The sequence below is a fragment of the Neophocaena asiaeorientalis genome, unplaced genomic scaffold, assembly GCF_003031525.2.
Source record: "Neophocaena asiaeorientalis asiaeorientalis breed wild unplaced genomic scaffold, Neophocaena_asiaeorientalis_V1.1 scaffold128, whole genome shotgun sequence".
In the NCBI taxonomy this organism is placed as follows: domain Eukaryota; kingdom Metazoa; phylum Chordata; class Mammalia; order Artiodactyla; family Phocoenidae; genus Neophocaena; species Neophocaena asiaeorientalis.
In genome coordinates, this window is record NW_020175827.1 from 54,041 (window position 1) to 71,253 (window position 17,213).

The window sequence follows — 17,213 nt, forward strand, 5'->3', positions numbered from 1 at the left end:
AAGCTACTTGGCATGAATGCCTGGGCCGTACCAAGTGTCACCGCAGCAAGAGGGGGAGTCAGAAGAAAAACAGATCAGACCAGAGCAGACAATAGGCCCCTAAAGTGTTCCCCCTAAGTTGCTTTGATGTTGTCCTAGTGTCTTGATACCAGGAGGCCAGGGATTGCAGGAAAAGGGTCTTTTTTGTCTTCATTCACTTTCCCCCCTCAGTTTCTGAAATGATTCTCCAGAATTTCTCCTCATAAAAAAGGTAAGAGCCCTAACAATTCCTTCTTCTGTGGCAGGCTGGTTCGCCCGTGCCTGGAAGTCGGGGTCTCATTTCTGCGCTGCTCAGGACGAGCGCTGGGGTCCTGCAATTGGAGCTCTAGCCTTGCCCCTGGAAGTCTTTGCAGGCGCTCAGAGCTGGGGATGGCCCCTCTTTCTAGGGAACCCCAGTAACACGATCTGTGCCTCTGGGTTGTTGGGGGAGAAGGGGTGGATGGAGAGGGATGGGAGGAGGGTGTGAGGGTGGAGGGTGTGAGGGGGGAAAAAAAGAGAGAGAGAGCAGCCTGAAAGAGAGCGAGAGAAGGGCAGAGCCCTCGTTCGGAGCAGCCCCAGCCCGCAGCCCAAGGAGGCCTCCTTGCAAGCTTGAGCTGTGCCTTCTCAGGCTGAGCAAGGGCCGTCTGAGGCTCTGCCGAGTGCCTGCAGAGATTGCACAGAGCTTTGTGTGTGCGAGTGTGCCTGTGTGCGTGTGCGTGTGTGGACTTCCCACACCCTGCCCTGGCGTGGCTCGTCGTGAAGGGGAGGTACCCCAATCCTTACCACCCGAGCCCAGACGCTCCGAGGAAGAGCGGCATGGCAGGCTAGGAGGGAGGGCAAGAGAACTCTGCCGCCAGACGATCCAGAAACTTTTCCCGTCTCAGGGCTTTCTCTGGTGGTAGGGACCGTGAAGCAGTTGTGGGCTGCCCTGTGCCTCAGTTTCCCCGGCTGTAAAATCCAGAGAGCCGACCGGGGATGCTGCATGCCTCCCTGGGATTTGGTAAAACGGAACACATACCATTCTGTCTCAAACGCGTGGAGAAAGCTTCGAGCTAGAAATGCTGTGGAATCACAAAGTAGAAGTGTTATCATTGTTCTTGATCATCATCATCACGATAATAAAACCATCATTAAGACACCCTGAGACAAATAGACCGAGGAACACAGATCAAGTGTCTGAGCATTTCTAAGGAAACAAAAAGCCTTTTTCCACCTGTTGGCTTCTGTCCTTTTCTCTTGTGTCTTTTCGTTAGATTTATTGGCCGATTTGTACGGAGAATGGGGTGGGAGGGGTTGGGTTTTCCCCTTTCCTCCTCCTTGGTACATATTTTTTTTAAAAAGAAGGTCAATGTAAGATGCTTGAGACAGAAAATACGCCTCCCGTTATAGGAGTTTATTCAAGACCTTGTGTTTTCTGGCGCTGGCAGGGCGTGCAGGCACATCTATAAACTCTACCTTGGAGGTTAAAGATTTTTATTTTGGCTTTTAGAGATTAAACAAGATTTATTTACAATTGTTGTTTATCAGAGAGTAAATATCTTACTGTGTGTGTGAGGGTAAGAATGTGAAGGCTGTTTACTCGCTGGTGGTTTTGTGGATAAAACCTTAGCTTTTTAAAGTGACATCTTGAGAGATGCGAGTAAAGAGCTAAAATCGGTGCCTAATAGTCAGATAAAAAAATTTTTTTAAGAAAGAAAAAGGTCTGCTTGTTTTCTTGAATTGTGGGTTTCCCTTCCTCTGTTCTTATAACAGTGATTGTTTCAAGGCTCTCAGTTGTAGCTCTCTTTGAATTCTCTGAAGGAATTTTGCTTTCTTACCTAATTCTAGGTTTTCTATGACTCTGCCACTTGTCCAAAAAAAAAAAAAAAAAGAAATCGGTAAAAGTCTGGGAGGCTGTGCTTCCTTCCATTCTAACTGCAAATGTTTATCAGACCGACTCCCTGTGATAGCTAGAGATTGAAGCAAAGCACCAGCCCTGGTTGAGAATATTTATGCTCTTCCCATTGAGGCCTAGAGAACCTGAATTCTGGGTGTGGGAAAGGACGAAGAGAAGGTATTAACTGGCTGGGATATGGCAAGAAGCCACCCCCTACCCACCAATATGTTTCATTGAACTAGAACGGAACTTCATAGTTTAGAAATTAATTGTTTTCTACTTTGTAAGCAGAAGGTCTTACCATGGTTTGTCTCTGGCAAGATTTCAGGGTCCAGATATCTTCCTAAATGGTTAGAATTTCAGAACTGCAAGGGAAAAGAAAGGTTATTCCTCAAGTTTTAAATGAGGACACTAAAGCCCAGCAACGATCTGAGGGGGCTCAATGCAGCTGTGGTTGCATCTGGATCACACCCTGGGGTTCAGAGTGCCCTGCGTGTCAGTTGTTATGCCAGCCACCCTTACCTGGCCTCCACAGTTGACTTTGCCTACCCCAGCATTGGGCCAGCCAAAGAGAGGCGCCTTTTGGAGTTCTTTTTGCTGTGCTCTGTTATAACAGCACACTGAGCCCTGCTCAAGGCACAAACGTGGCAAACATGTGTCACAACATGAATTTGCACGAATTCATTCGTGCGTTCACTTGTTTATTCAACTAGTATTTTAGGAGCACTTGCTATGTATCAGGCACCTTGCTGAGCACTGAAGATGTAGGAAAGAACAAGGCAGATGCACCCTTGCTCTCAGGGAGCTTGCAGTCTTGGTGGTAGAATCAACGTTAACTGCATAAACAAATTAGTAATTAAAAGATTGATAATATACATTGAACAGCATGCAGATACGATAATGCAGGGCGTAAAGTTGTATAAGTCATCGACCTGAAGTTTGTAACTAGGCATAAGCTAACTGTCTTTTTGCCTTTGTGGTTGAGCACTTCTTGCCCTGGCCAACTTGCATTCCGCTGGTGGCATTCCTACTCACACGGAGTCCAGTGTTTCCAAAGACAGCAGAAAATTCCCTCTCTCTCTTTCCCCCCACCCTCCTCTGCACAATACAACAGAGACACAAATAATGTCTGCTAACCCTTTTACACTTGTACTATTAAACAAGTTCACACTCATTGTGAGCCAGCCTATATAACTGTCATTATCTGGGTGATTCACGTTAGCTGTAGCCTCTGTGTACTGTTAAACCAGATGCGCATGGGCGGGGGACATGTGGTTAGTGAGGCTCTTGTCTCACTGTACTTGTTCCATAGTTCTTCCAGTTGATACTAAACACTTAGCTGCAGGCCACTCCACCGTTATCACTGTCATCTTGGAATTGCAAAGATAGTAGTGTAATGAAATGGCTTTGCCTATCCCTACCAACAAGGACACGTATCTATAAAGGGAGAACATTTTTTTAATCTCTTCCGTGGGTCGCCTTTTGGTTGGGTTATTAAAATCTTACTGGTTTTATGAGGTCAAAGGTAGGAGCACCCCGACACCCCACTTATGGTCTTGTTTGGAGAGAATATTTGATTGAAATGCCAGTTATTTCCTTGCAGGCAGATTTGTGTTAACGCTTGTATCACTATTTTCTACATCGCGTCTTTCTCAGTACTCAGAGGTGTTGTCTTCAGTGTTGTCAATCCATCGTTTTTTAGATTAATTTCGTAGTTTAAAAGGAGGACAGATATGCCCCCCCCACACACACACATAAATCATAGGTCTGGCGCCTATACTTTGAGACTCCACACAGGTTGTGTGGTCAAGTCGTGTGAAAAAGAGTCATTTCTACGCACCCAACATTGTTACTCAGTGAGGTTGCTGACCCGCATCGTCGCAACTGCCCTATGCGGCGCTTGGGTAGTCGCCTGCATTTGGCACCTGTGGCCACTGCCTTCTCCTGTGAGCTGTATGACTTCATCTGCATGTATTTGATCACTTCCGAGACACTCCTCCCAACCCCCCTTGTTACTCACTGGGGAGCTGCCTTTGGGGGAGGCGCTCCAGTTGCCTTGGAAGAGTAATCCAAAGAGAGGGGTAATCTGAGTGGGGAGTTAAGAAGTGAAGAAAACAAGAATCTGGCTGGGGAAAAGATTGAACAGAACTGGGGAGCCAGGCGGCAGTGATCCCAGTCATCCTTAACTCTGGGGGAATAAGAATGAAGACTGTGATGATATTTTAAAAGGTACAGTGTGTGGATACTTGTATAAATAAAAGTGCTAGAGCTTCTAGTCCTACTGAAGTTAAAACCAGTACAACATGGAAGACAGTACCAAAACTCCTTGGTTACAAGCACTGCTTTTGCATGTAGTTTTACTGAAGGAAATTTTGTGGCCCCACCCACTCCCAAAGAGACATACATATAAGATGTAAAATGGAAATTTTCTACATTTCCTTTAAGTCTTGACATGGTAATCCACTTTAAAATGATACCTGCTTAGTCCTTTCTTGTAATTAAATAATATTGTTTAGTTAATTATATTGTTATCCTTCTGTTATATTTGAGTAAGGTTATGTGTCTCATCCAAGGACTCACAAGAACATAGGGGCAAGATGGCCAACTGCTTAAATCTCCCCATTTAGGTTAAATCTCTTCAAGAGTTGAGAAGCAAAGGGGTGAGGCAGTCACCAAATCACCGTGATATTCAGGTCAAAAGTACTGTGTTGACATGGCATTAAAATAATTGCTTTAGTTTTGGCCCCCTTTTTAAAGACTAAGATTTAGAATGTTGATCAGAAGAGAGGGATCCCCAATTCTTATTGAATAATTACATGTTTTTTTACAAAGTACATTGGACCAGTTTCTGGTTTGGGATTTGCCAATCTATGACCTAGGACTGACTCCCCGTTCTTCTTCTCCGGACCTCTTTTAGAATTAACAGGTTGGACTAAATCCTCTCTGTTTCCTTCCAGCTGCATTATTGAGTATTTCTCTGATTCTATGCATAGGATCTTCCATGAATCTGGTCTTTTGGTCACCTTACACAAGGCCCAGTTCAAGAACTATGGTTACCAAAGGGGCAATGTGACTTTTGTGGATATATGGGATCAATTCCTCTACACCCAAACTGTGTTGACATTTTGAAGTGAAAAGCACAATAGGAAAAAGTGGGATTTTAACTTATGGATTTTAAGAGAATTTGCCAGTCAGCATGTAGGCACATGTGCAAGGAGACTTAAGAACCATTTTCAAAAGAATCGACGATTTTGAATGCATGTCTTCCTGTATAATAAGTATGAATTTAAAATGGACGGGCACTGGGTACATCTCTTAGCTTCACCATTCTCACAGCTTTTTCACAGAAATTGTGCTGTTCCTTTTTGCATTATGCTTACATGCTGTTTTGAGGATGCAAGGGACCGGTTTAAGCAATTATAGTGTTTATGATACATGCTGTATGTTTAATGTTATGCTTTTGGGGATGACAGGACTGTTGATGATCTTTATGATATGCAACTCCTGAAGGATATTGCTGAAGACTTGCTGATATGATGATAAATAAATAAATAAATGTATGTGCGCATATATATATATATATATATATATATATACATATATATATGATGCCTTTAGGATGTGAGTAATAAATTGCTTCTGAAATGTGGCCAAGAGTGGGACAAAGAGGGTTGAGAGTGAATGACATTTTTATTAAGCATGTTTTCTATGCGTAATTCCAAGCACTATTCATTTGAAATTGGCTAAAGCTTCGAAAAGATATAATTTTAAAAATTTACATGGTAGCGTTTAATGCAATTTTTAGAACCCCAGAGTAAGTTCTTCTGCCATGTTTTAGAAATGTCATCTTCCTTGTAGCAAGGGGGACCAGTTCAAGGCTGCTTTGACGATTAGTAAATCACTGACTCTCTTTGAATTGGTCTTATTTCTGTCTGGAAAAAAATAGTATATAATATATAATTACTTTCTAACTAGGGAAGGGAATTTTGAAAACCACATATAATAATTTTTTCACTTATATTGTTCTTTTATTCTTTTTTTTTTTTTTTTTTTTGCGGTACACGGGCCTCTCACTTCTGTGGCCTCTCCTGTTGCAGAGCACAGGCTCCAGACGCGCGGGCTCAGCGGCCATGGCTCACGGGCCCAGCTGCTCCGGGGCATGTGGGACCTTCCCGGACCGGGGCACGAACCCGCGTCCCCTGCATCGGCAGGCGGACTCCCAACCACTGCGCCACCAGGGAAGCCCTGTTCTTTTATTCTTGATTGCTTAAAGTTTCTGACATTGGATGTCTTGCTTAACCTTACATAACAATCCTTGGAAGGAGATACGTAAGAGGAAGACATTATTGACTTTAAAGATAGGAAACAGGAATAGGTTTGTGAAATAGTATACCGGCACACTTTTTAGAATGTAAGAGTATACTCTCTAGAAATATGTGTAATGTTTGGTTATTGATAAATGATAAACTATGATGGAAAATAATACTGTACATATTATTGCTGTCAATCTAATTTTTAATGATATAAATAATTATCAAAAGCATTTTTATGGTATTCACTTAAAGATTCAACATGCCTCTAATCTAAAGCTCTGGAGAACTGAAATGGTTTCCGTGAAAACCAGAATCACTCTTTTTTCTTGAAAAATAAATTCACAAACTCAAAATTAACAGTAATGGTGGTTGAAAGAAGCCAAGCCATCATTTGTTCAGAAGAGAAACTTGTGAATCTTGAGGTAGCTTTATCTTGCCTAATACTAGATATATTGGACTCTCTATAACCCTTGGGGCTTGTGTAGTTAGTATATGTTTGAGGAGGAAAATTTCACTGAGGGTCTGTGGACAAGGGACTTTTTGAATGCAGGTCAAGGGCACACTTGCTCTGAGGAGTGGTGATTTATTGTACAGAAATACATGATATACTGGGCTATTTAAGGCAATCGTACTCTAAAGAATGCAGGATTTTAGCTCTTGTGCCAGTGCCCAGGCACCTCTGCCTGCAACATTCTTCTGCCTTGTCTTTTCCAAGCCAACTCCCGCTACTCCTTTAAAACGGATCCTGGGCATTTCTTCTGGAAAGCTGCTTAGACCCAAACCACCCTACCTCTGCTCCACTGTTCCTGGGCTGGGCATTCCCTTATGTGGCCCTTATCACGCTACACTGGAATCATCTGGCTCTTGCTCTGGTCTGTGGCCCCATCGAGGATTGGGGCTGTCTTTGGCTTTTGTACCCCTAATGCCTAGCATCGGGTGAAACAGAGCAGGTGATCAATAAATGTTGTTGAATGAATCAACAGTTTATATTGAAATATAGCTTCTTAATACATTTAACTAAATACAAAAAGAATGACAGGTAAAAATCTTAAATTATACAATCTTATGTCCCACATTTTAAAAAACGGAAACTTCTTATATTAGGGTATTCATTCTTCTCCCCCTTTGCAAAGAATAAATTACACACTCATAAAGAAGTATTTTTATACCCTTGAATCCCCTTTTTCTTATGTCCAGTTTTTCTTCCCTACAGCTTATTTGTCATGTTTCCCATTCTTGGATTTGTGCTTCCCTTACCTAAGAGTTTATTATTTATTTCAAAGAATCAGGTGATAAATGAGTTGGTGAAATTTGTTTTGATATTTAGGTAGTAGCTGAAGAGAACTTTCTTCTATCTCAGAACAGGGAAAATATAGAGATATTTGGGGAAGTCGGGACAATCAGGATAGTAAGGCGAGTGACTGACTTCCAGGAATCTGCAATTGTGACCCATCTGAAACAAAGAAGGGGAACAGTACAACTTAACTTTCATCTTCTAAAAAAGGTTTTAAGTGCTGAACCCTCTAGAAAAGGCATTCTGGTTGCAAAGAACTGACTCACTGAAATTTCCTCAAGAAAAGGGGCGTTCATTGTGAGGATGCTCACAGATGGAACCTGGAATCAGAATTAGAAACCTTTCAGCTACTGAAGCAGCTCTAGGGACAACTTTCTGTCTTCTATCCATCCCATCCTCTCACTGTGTGTCTGCTTTACTTGGGCTTCTTTTGCTACCTGCTGGTTTGGTCTTCTAGCTCTATTCTGAGTAACTGCTCTCAATCTCATAGCTTTTGCTTACACGGAATTGTTGCTTCTTTGACTTGCTAAGACCCCGCCATGTCCAAAACCCTACCATCTCTACCCTACTTCCTTCCTGGCTTCTTCCTCATAGCTTCTGTCCTTATATTCTTCCATTTGTAGTATTCCCTGTTAATTGCTTCATTCTCTCAGAATTCCCTAATTCAGATTCCCAAGAAAGAATCCAACTCATCTTTCCATTGCCCTTCCTTACAGGACTTTAACCAGCCTGTGATTGGAGCTGCCCAAGGGTCAGAACTACACCTCTAGTCTAGGGTGTTATAGCAAAAGGAGGTGGGTGGGAATGGGGGATTGTCGTTTGGTACAAAACTGGATTGCCTTTTAGTAGGAGCTATGGAAGTGCCATCTTCCCTTCCATGTAGCTGGCAACAAATGTACTTGACATGTCTATTATGAGCCCATTATGGAAGTTTAAGAAATTAAGAATAACCAGACTATTAAAAATTAAAATGTTTCATGGATGATGATTATTATAACTGAGATGAGACCGTGGGAACAAATAGCAAATTTATAACCAGGAAAGAAATTGAGAGAGGGAAGTGTATTAGAGTTACTTCTTTTTTTTTTTTTTGGCGGTTCGCCGGCCTCTCACTGTTGTGGCCTCTCCCGTTGCGGAGCACAGGCTCCAGACGCACAGGCTCAGCAGCCATGGCTCACGGGCCCAGCCGCTCCGCGGCATGTGGGATCTTCCCTCACCGGGGCACGAACCTGCGTCCCCTGCATTGGCAGGCGGACTCTCAACCACTGCGCCACCAGGGAAGCCCTAGAGTTACTTCTTAATGAGTGACATCATTTAATATATTTATTGAAAACGAAAGTAGGTGAATAGTGAAAGGGAGACTATATTGGTATGGATCCCAGAGGCTAGTTTAAAAAGCAAGCATCAGGACTTCCCTGGCAGTCCAGTGGTTAGGACTCCGTGCTTCCACTGCAGGGGGCACGGTTTCCATCCCTGGTCCAGGAACCAAGATCCCGCATCCCGCATGCTGCAAGCCATGGAAAAAAAAAAAAAAAGCAAGCATCATCCTGGAATTGGGGGCTAGAGGACAAATAGGAATACTAAGGTTAAGGAGTTTCTGCCTATATTCTCTTCCTGTATTTTCTTCCTCTACTTCTCTGTTCTGTACTTGATTCCTCTTATCTTTAGCTTCTTCTGGAATAATCTGTCATCAACTAGTGATGTGACCTTGGGCTGGTTATTTATTCTCTCTGAAACTCAATTTACTCATCTGTAAAATAGGGCTAATGATTATTATTTCAATAGCTTATTATATGAATTAAGTTAGATGGCATAATATATTTAAAGTGACTGGTACACATTACCTAGAATGTAATAGGTGCTCAGTCAATTGTAGCAATTATTCTAGCACATAAGAAGGAAGGAAACATTGACTAAACAATGTGCTGGGCAAAATTTTGCTTGTCATATCATTTATTCCTTATAGCAGTCCTGCAGGTCTTGTATTATTGTTTCTATTTTTTATTGAGGTACAGGTACAGTATTATATAATTTCAGGTGTTATTTCTACTTTATGAATGAGGATACAATAATAATACTTAATGGAGTACTTGCTATGTGTAAAGCACTGAGCTAAACCCTTCCACGTGTTGTCATATTTAAACCAAGATAGGTGCTATTCATGTCTTCATCTCATAGTAGAGGAAACTAAGGTCTAGAGAGTTTAACTTGCCCAAAGTCATACAACTAGTAAGTGACAATCAGAGCTTGTGTGTAAGTCTATCTGAACTTAGGTCAGTCTGACCTAAAGTTTTCCAAAATCACAGAGTTGATGAATATGACTAAGTCATGATTCAGGTCTGATTTAGGGCAATAATTCTGCAGTTCACTACCAGACAAACATGCTGATTGATGAAGAATAGCGGTAGCCATACACACACTTATGCTGCATCTGGATCTGAGTGCCGTGATTAGACAGCAAGGGCAAATTTTGGAAAGGGTTCAAAGGGAAAATTTTTTTAATAATTAAAATATGTCAAAATAAGGTCTCTCAGACCTGGTGAAATGATTTAACAAACATGTGTTGAATATCTATTGTGGGTCAGGCAGTGAAAAATAGGCTTGACACTGTGGAAATGCAAAATGCGTAAGGCTGAATCTCTCTCTTTAAGGTGCTTTCATTCTGGTGGAGGGAGATAGGTGCTCACACAACAAATGATAAAGCATATAGCAATGGTTCGAAGGACTGTGGAATCAAGAGAGAGAACATTAATTTGGTGGTGAAGGGAATGGGGGTGGAAGGAACTTGGGAAGGCTTCATGATGGAGTTGGCATTTGCAATGGTTTTGAGGGGACGAATATCAAAGTACTAGAAGGCTTCTATAGCTTCCTTTTTCTTCACGTCCAGCGTTTTATAAAGGGTGGTATAAAGTAGCTAACTACTGTGGTAATATATCGCCAGATAATAGAGTTTTCAAAGATTAGGCTCTTTGACTAAAAGTGGAGAAATATTTACTCTGATTAATCATAGAGAATAAACAACAAGGTCCTACTGTATAGCACAGGGAACTATATTCAGTATTCTGTGATAAACCATAATAGAAAAGAATATGAAAAAGAATGTATCAATATATATATGTATAACTGAATCACTTTGCTGTACAGCAGAAACACAACATTGTAAATCAACTAAACTTCAATTTAAAAATGTTTTAAAATTTTTAAAAATTAAAGGAAAAAATCATAGAGGCATATTGGCATTTTTCTCATCTATACTTATCTATATTTTTATTGAAGGAATCATAAAAGGGAATCCTCTATTCTGTGCATCCTCAGTTGGGGATCTATAGTTGTCCAGCAAACCAGCAAGGGCCTGCAAATCCCTCCAATGGCAAAATGGTACACCAGTATCAGTTCTCAGCTGTACTGAGTGGTATTAAGTAGTACTAAGGTACCGGCAGATAGGTCATTTATCCATCTACACTTTGATTGGAGATTTTTCTCTGTAATTGGGACTTCCCAATTTTCCTTACATACAATACCAGGATTTCTGAAAAATTTTTGAGATATCCTAATTTAAAACATTCTGTCTTGTCTCCATAAGTATACTCATGATTGGTAGTCTGTGTGTTCTGATTGTTATTTCAGGTTGTTAATTAAATGGAGTTTCCACATCTTAATCCTGTTTATAGAGGCCAAGTAGACATCTTCTGCATACGTACCATATCCACTTGCAGTGAGAATGTCCATACTTGTCTTTACGCTGTGAGGTAGAAACCCAGCTAAGATCTATTGTTTTGATTTATTTTGGTTCTTTGCTCAAGTCCTCTTTTCCCAAGCTCTGTCAATGGACTATATGCTCATCTTTTTTTCAAGGCCTGGCTCAAATATCACCTTCCTTACAAAGTCTTTCTCAATTCCTGGAGCCTGAGAAATCTCTCCAGCTCCATGGTGTCCATGTTACTTGTATTTTTCTTGGAATGATCATAATAGCTATACATATGTGTTCACTATGACAAATCCCTTAACAGATAATAAACAAGAGGACAGGGCCTTAGGTTCTATTCACCGATGTGTCCTTCAAAATACCCAACAGGGTCCCTGCCTTACAAGTGGTTGGTGCTCAGAGGTGTTGCTGAACTGAACTGAGTCGAATTCTTGGCTTCGTTGGATTGGTGTAGGGTATGGTTAACATTGATGTCCGAGCCCCAGTTCCCTTTTAGAAAAGAAATGTTGCTTTAAAAAAAAGTATCATCTTACTGATTTTAGAATGAAAGAAACCATGTAATATAAACAGTTATTGTAATTATTATTAATAAGCATCATTAAAACATCATGAACTGATAGGATTATTTCCTTCAGGCTTGGTAAACAAACTGGTCTTTTCCATCTCCAATATCTGTGATTCCTTGAAATTTTATGTAGACAAGTACACGCTAATGTACACTGGAAGGAACAATTGAAACAGCTCACACTCACTGATGGGCTCTAGAAAATTTTTTTAATAATTAAAATATGTCAAAATAAGGTCTCTCAGACCTGGTGAAATGATTTAACAAACATGTGTTGAATATCTATTGTGGGTCAGGCAGTGAAAAATAGGCTTGACACTGTGGAAATGCAAAATGCGTAAGGCTGAATCTCTCTCTTTAAGGTGCTTTCATTCTGGTGGAGGGAGATAGGTGCTCACACAACAAATGATAAAGCATATAGCAATGGTTCGAAGGACTGTGGAATCAAGAGAGAGAACATTAATTTGGTGGTGAAGGGAATGGGGGTGGAAGGAACTTGGGAAGGCTTCATGATGGAGTTGGCATTTGCAATGGTTTTGAGGGGACGAATATCAAAGTACTAGAAGGCTTCTATAGCTTCCTTTTTCTTCACGTCCAGCGTTTTATAAAGGGTGGTATAAAGTAGCTAACTACTGTGGTAATATATCGCCAGATAATAGAGTTTTCAAAGATTAGGCTCTTTGACTAAAAGTGGAGAAATATTTACTCTGATTAATCATAGAGAATAAACAACAAGGTCCTACTGTATAGCACAGGGAACTATATTCAGTATTCTGTGATAAACCATAATAGAAAAGAATATGAAAAAGAATGTATCAATATATATATGTATAACTGAATCACTTTGCTGTACAGCAGAAACACAACATTGTAAATCAACTAAACTTCAATTTAAAAATGTTTTAAAATTTTTAAAAATTAAAGGAAAAAATCATAGAGGCATATTGGCATTTTTCTCATCTATACTTATCTATATTTTTATTGAAGGAATCATAAAAGGGAATCCTCTATTCTGTGCATCCTCAGTTGGGGATCTATAGTTGTCCAGCAAACCAGCAAGGGCCTGCAAATCCCTCCAATGGCAAAATGGTACACCAGTATCAGTTCTCAGCTGTACTGAGTGGTATTAAGTAGTACTAAGGTACCGGCAGATAGGTCATTTATCCATCTACACTTTGATTGGAGATTTTTCTCTGTAATTGGGACTTCCCAATTTTCCTTACATACAATACCAGGATTTCTGAAAAATTTTTGAGATATCCTAATTTAAAACATTCTGTCTTGTCTCCATAAGTATACTCATGATTGGTAGTCTGTGTGTTCTGATTGTTATTTCAGGTTGTTAATTAAATGGAGTTTCCACATCTTAATCCTGTTTATAGAGGCCAAGTAGACATCTTCTGCATACGTACCATATCCACTTGCAGTGAGAATGTCCATACTTGTCTTTACGCTGTGAGGTAGAAACCCAGCTAAGATCTATTGTTTTGATTTATTTTGGTTCTTTGCTCAAGTCCTCTTTTCCCAAGCTCTGTCAATGGACTATATGCTCATCTTTTTTTCAAGGCCTGGCTCAAATATCACCTTCCTTACAAAGTCTTTCTCAATTCCTGGAGCCTGAGAAATCTCTCCAGCTCCATGGTGTCCATGTTACTTGTATTTTTCTTGGAATGATCATAATAGCTATACATATGTGTTCACTATGACAAATCCCTTAACAGATAATAAACAAGAGGACAGGGCCTTAGGTTCTATTCACCGATGTGTCCTTCAAAATACCCAACAGGGTCCCTGCCTTACAAGTGGTTGGTGCTCAGAGGTGTTGCTGAACTGAACTGAGTCGAATTCTTGGCTTCGTTGGATTGGTGTAGGGTATGGTTAACATTGATGTCCGAGCCCCAGTTCCCTTTTAGAAAAGAAATGTTGCTTTAAAAAAAAGTATCATCTTACTGATTTTAGAATGAAAGAAACCATGTAATATAAACAGTTATTGTAATTATTATTAATAAGCATCATTAAAACATCATGAACTGATAGGATTATTTCCTTCAGGCTTGGTAAACAAACTGGTCTTTTCCATCTCCAATATCTGTGATTCCTTGAAATTTTATGTAGACAAGTACACGCTAATGTACACTGGAAGGAACAATTGAAACAGCTCACACTCACTGATGGGCTCTGAATTACTCTACTTGTAAGTGCTCGGGAAAAAGATCTCGGATTCATTGTGGATTGCTCAATGGAGACATCTGCTTGCTGTGCAGCCGTAGTCAGAAGAATGAATGAGATGTAATAGGCTGTATTAACTTTGAGAATGGGATAAAGAATAATGCAGAAAATAATATAGTGAACATAATTTGGCATTGACTATTTCTGTAATTACAAGAAAACACTTTAATGATATACATTGATGTTATGATTTCACCTTAAAATCAGAATTCGGCATTGGGTCCTTTCATTTCAAAGAAAACAAAGCAGAAATACAAAGGATCCAGAGAAAAACAACAGACTGTCTGCAAGACATACAAGGGATTTGCCTGTAATGAGAAACTGAAAAGACAAGGACATTTTAATTTGGATAAAGGGGGGAAAATGACATTGTATAAATTTATTTAAAATTAATGAAAGTTTCAGAAAATTGCTAGAGCTAGCTTCTGATTATCCCTGGTAATGGAGGTCAGAGATAGGCAGGACAATTGAAATCCTCGATAATCTCCAACCCTCATTTTAGCTATTAGTTGCAGCATCCTGTCCTATGAAAAGTTTTAACAGATGAATAAATACAAGACATAGCAGCCCATGGTTTGTCAACTAAATGGCTCATGAGAATGACAGTCTGGGGTGTTGGGAAGCACACAGAATTTGGAATAAGGTGAGCAGGGTTCTATTTTATCATTTCTGTTTATCATCTGTACAACCTTGAGTGATATGCTTAACTTCTATGAGACCCAGTTAGTTCTCTCATCTGTAAAATGAAGGATCTGTAAAATTACGGGTTTGTTGAAAGGACTAAATAAGCTAGTGGAAGTGGTTGGTGAGAGGTAATGTATGAATTTGAGAGCTGGTTGTCAAGTGCACCTGCTTTCCTACTTGTCTTGCCCATCTCAAGAGCAGACATGCCTCCCAGCACCTGGGGGCTTACACCACACCTTCCCTTCTCTTGAATCTTCTACTGCTTGTGCTCGTGGCAGGAGATTTTAGAAGAGGTATGCAACATTTCCATCATCTCCAGAAACGTCTGCAGCATGCCTATTCCCTTGCTCCCAGAAAGCCTTAAGATAATTTTGCATCTGTTTTTATTAATGCATGATTATTTAAAGGTCATCTCCGGTAATTTTCTCAATAGCCCTTTGAGGTGCATACTGCAATTATCCTCACCTTCCTGAGGCAGACGCTGAAGCTTGCTTAGAGACAGATAGTAATGGCAGAATAAAGAATCAAACCTATGCTAACTTGCCTCTGGGTTGATTTTAAAAGTCTAAAAACAGACTCATGTGACAGTACCTTCCCTGGAAAGTGACTGGCTTTTCCTTATTCCCCTAGGAACTCCTACTCTATCCTCGGGCACACAGTTCAGTACTCACCTCCGTCATAGAGCCCATCCTAAGCCCTCTCCTCCCTTGGAAGAAGTCATCTTGTCTACCTGCACACCCTGTATTATAGCTCTTAACAGGCTATTATGTTAACAACAGTAGAAACCCTTATACCCTATTCAGTTAATAGTTGGTGACTTAGCTGAACAAGTTAGTTAAAGCAAGAATCATACAAAATGATGGAATCATTCCTTAAGCCTTTATTTCAACTTAAAACATCCCTCAAGTTTTTGATGTAGGGCCAAGGCCTGTCTTTTGAGTTTAGGGCCTCCCATTAGTGCTTTGCATCCTACTTCTCGTATAAGCCACACCTCGGAGGCTTTCACAATCATTTTGTCTCAGTTTCTTTAAAGTGGAGTGAGATCTTAAAGACATTTTGTGAGGCAATCCGATTTTTCCAGATTTAATGATTTTTTTAAAAAAAATTAATTAATTTATTTATTTTTGGCTGCGTTGGGTCTTCGTTGCTGTGCGCAGACTTCCTCTCATTGCGGAGATCGGGGGCCACTCTTTGTTGCGGTGCACGGGCTTTTCATTGAGGTGACTTCTCTTATTGCGGTGGCTTCTCCTGTTGCGGAGCATGGGCTTTAGGCTCGCGGGCTTCAGTAGCTGTGGCTCGAAGGCTCTAGAACGCAGGCTCAGTAGTTGTGGCGCACGGGCTTAGTTGCTCCGCGGCATATGGGAATCTTCCCAGACCAGGGCTCAAACCCGTGTCTCCTGCATTGGCAGGCAGATTCTTAACCACTGCGCCAACAGGGAAGCCCTAGATTTAATGATGTTTTACAATTGGCTCTCCCACGCCTAAGTTGCCAGTACATTTTCAGTAATTCACCTTTATGTGCCTTTCCCAAACATTCAACTTGGATCTTATAGAAACAACTTATCTCTTTTGCACTCATATTTCATTACTTTAAGTAACTTTAATTAAATTGTGTTATTACGATAATAGGAAGAACTAACATAAACAACTTTGGGAACAAACAGATTGGCTTCTGGTGAGCAGACAACTCCACAGGTGGGAGTAGCAGGGTGCAGGCCTGCTAGAGTAGCCACTACTGGCTGTGATCACTCAGTATGTCGCAGGCCTTGTCTTTACATTTGCAGAGGGAATGGAGACCACAGATTAGTCAGTTAAGTGTCAGCCACTTAAGAGAGCCCTGGCTCAGTAAGGCTTCTGTTCCATGTCTGGCCTAGAAGATGAATACCTTGAAGGTCTAGCTTTTATCTTTCTGGTTAGTTCCAGAACCTAGCACAGTGGTGGGTGTATGGTGGGTCCTCAATAAACGTTGATAAACTAGCTAACTGACTATACCAACAAAAACAAAACTCAGCTTTGCCGCTGCACATCTTCTGGTGAGGGTCCTAAGCACCAGTCCACTGTGCAGAAGTTGGATTAGAGAGAAGGAGCTAGCAAATGAATTCCTAATATTGCTGTAAGATGAGATGATATATCACCATTAAGTAGTAAAATGGAAGGCAGCTATAAAGAAGTGAATTTTGTGTAATATGTAATTAACCCAGGTAACTGACTAACACAAAATAATAGTGAGACAATACACTTGATAACATCTTATAAAGGATTAGATAATATTCTTATGTGAGGAAAAAATCCACATTTACAACCACAGTATTTGACTGCAAAAAGTCTCACTGGTGATTATGTTCTGGACCAGCCGGGTCAAGAAAAAATTTCCCTGACTGTTGTATCCTTGCAATATTGAGTTTATTTTTATTTTTTTAAATAGATCTCTTTTGGAGTATAATTGCTTCACAATACTGTGTTAGTTTCTGTTGCACAACAAAGCGAATCAGCCATATGCACACACATGTCCCCATATGCCCTCCCTC

At 40.6% G+C, this 17,213-nt stretch overlaps 1 protein-coding gene across 3 annotated transcripts in view; it reads left to right on the plus strand.

Moving 5' to 3' along the window:
- The first annotated feature begins 187 nt into the window (after positions 1-187).
- Positions 188-17,213, plus strand: part of BCL9 (BCL9 transcription coactivator) — an 86,859-nt gene continuing 69,833 nt past the window's right edge. For all 3 annotated transcript variants that reach the window (XM_024732711.1, XM_024732713.1, XM_024732712.1), the window contains exon 1: positions 188-250. The gene's annotated coding sequence lies outside the window, so the exon portion shown is untranslated. The remainder of the gene's footprint in view (positions 251-17,213) is intronic.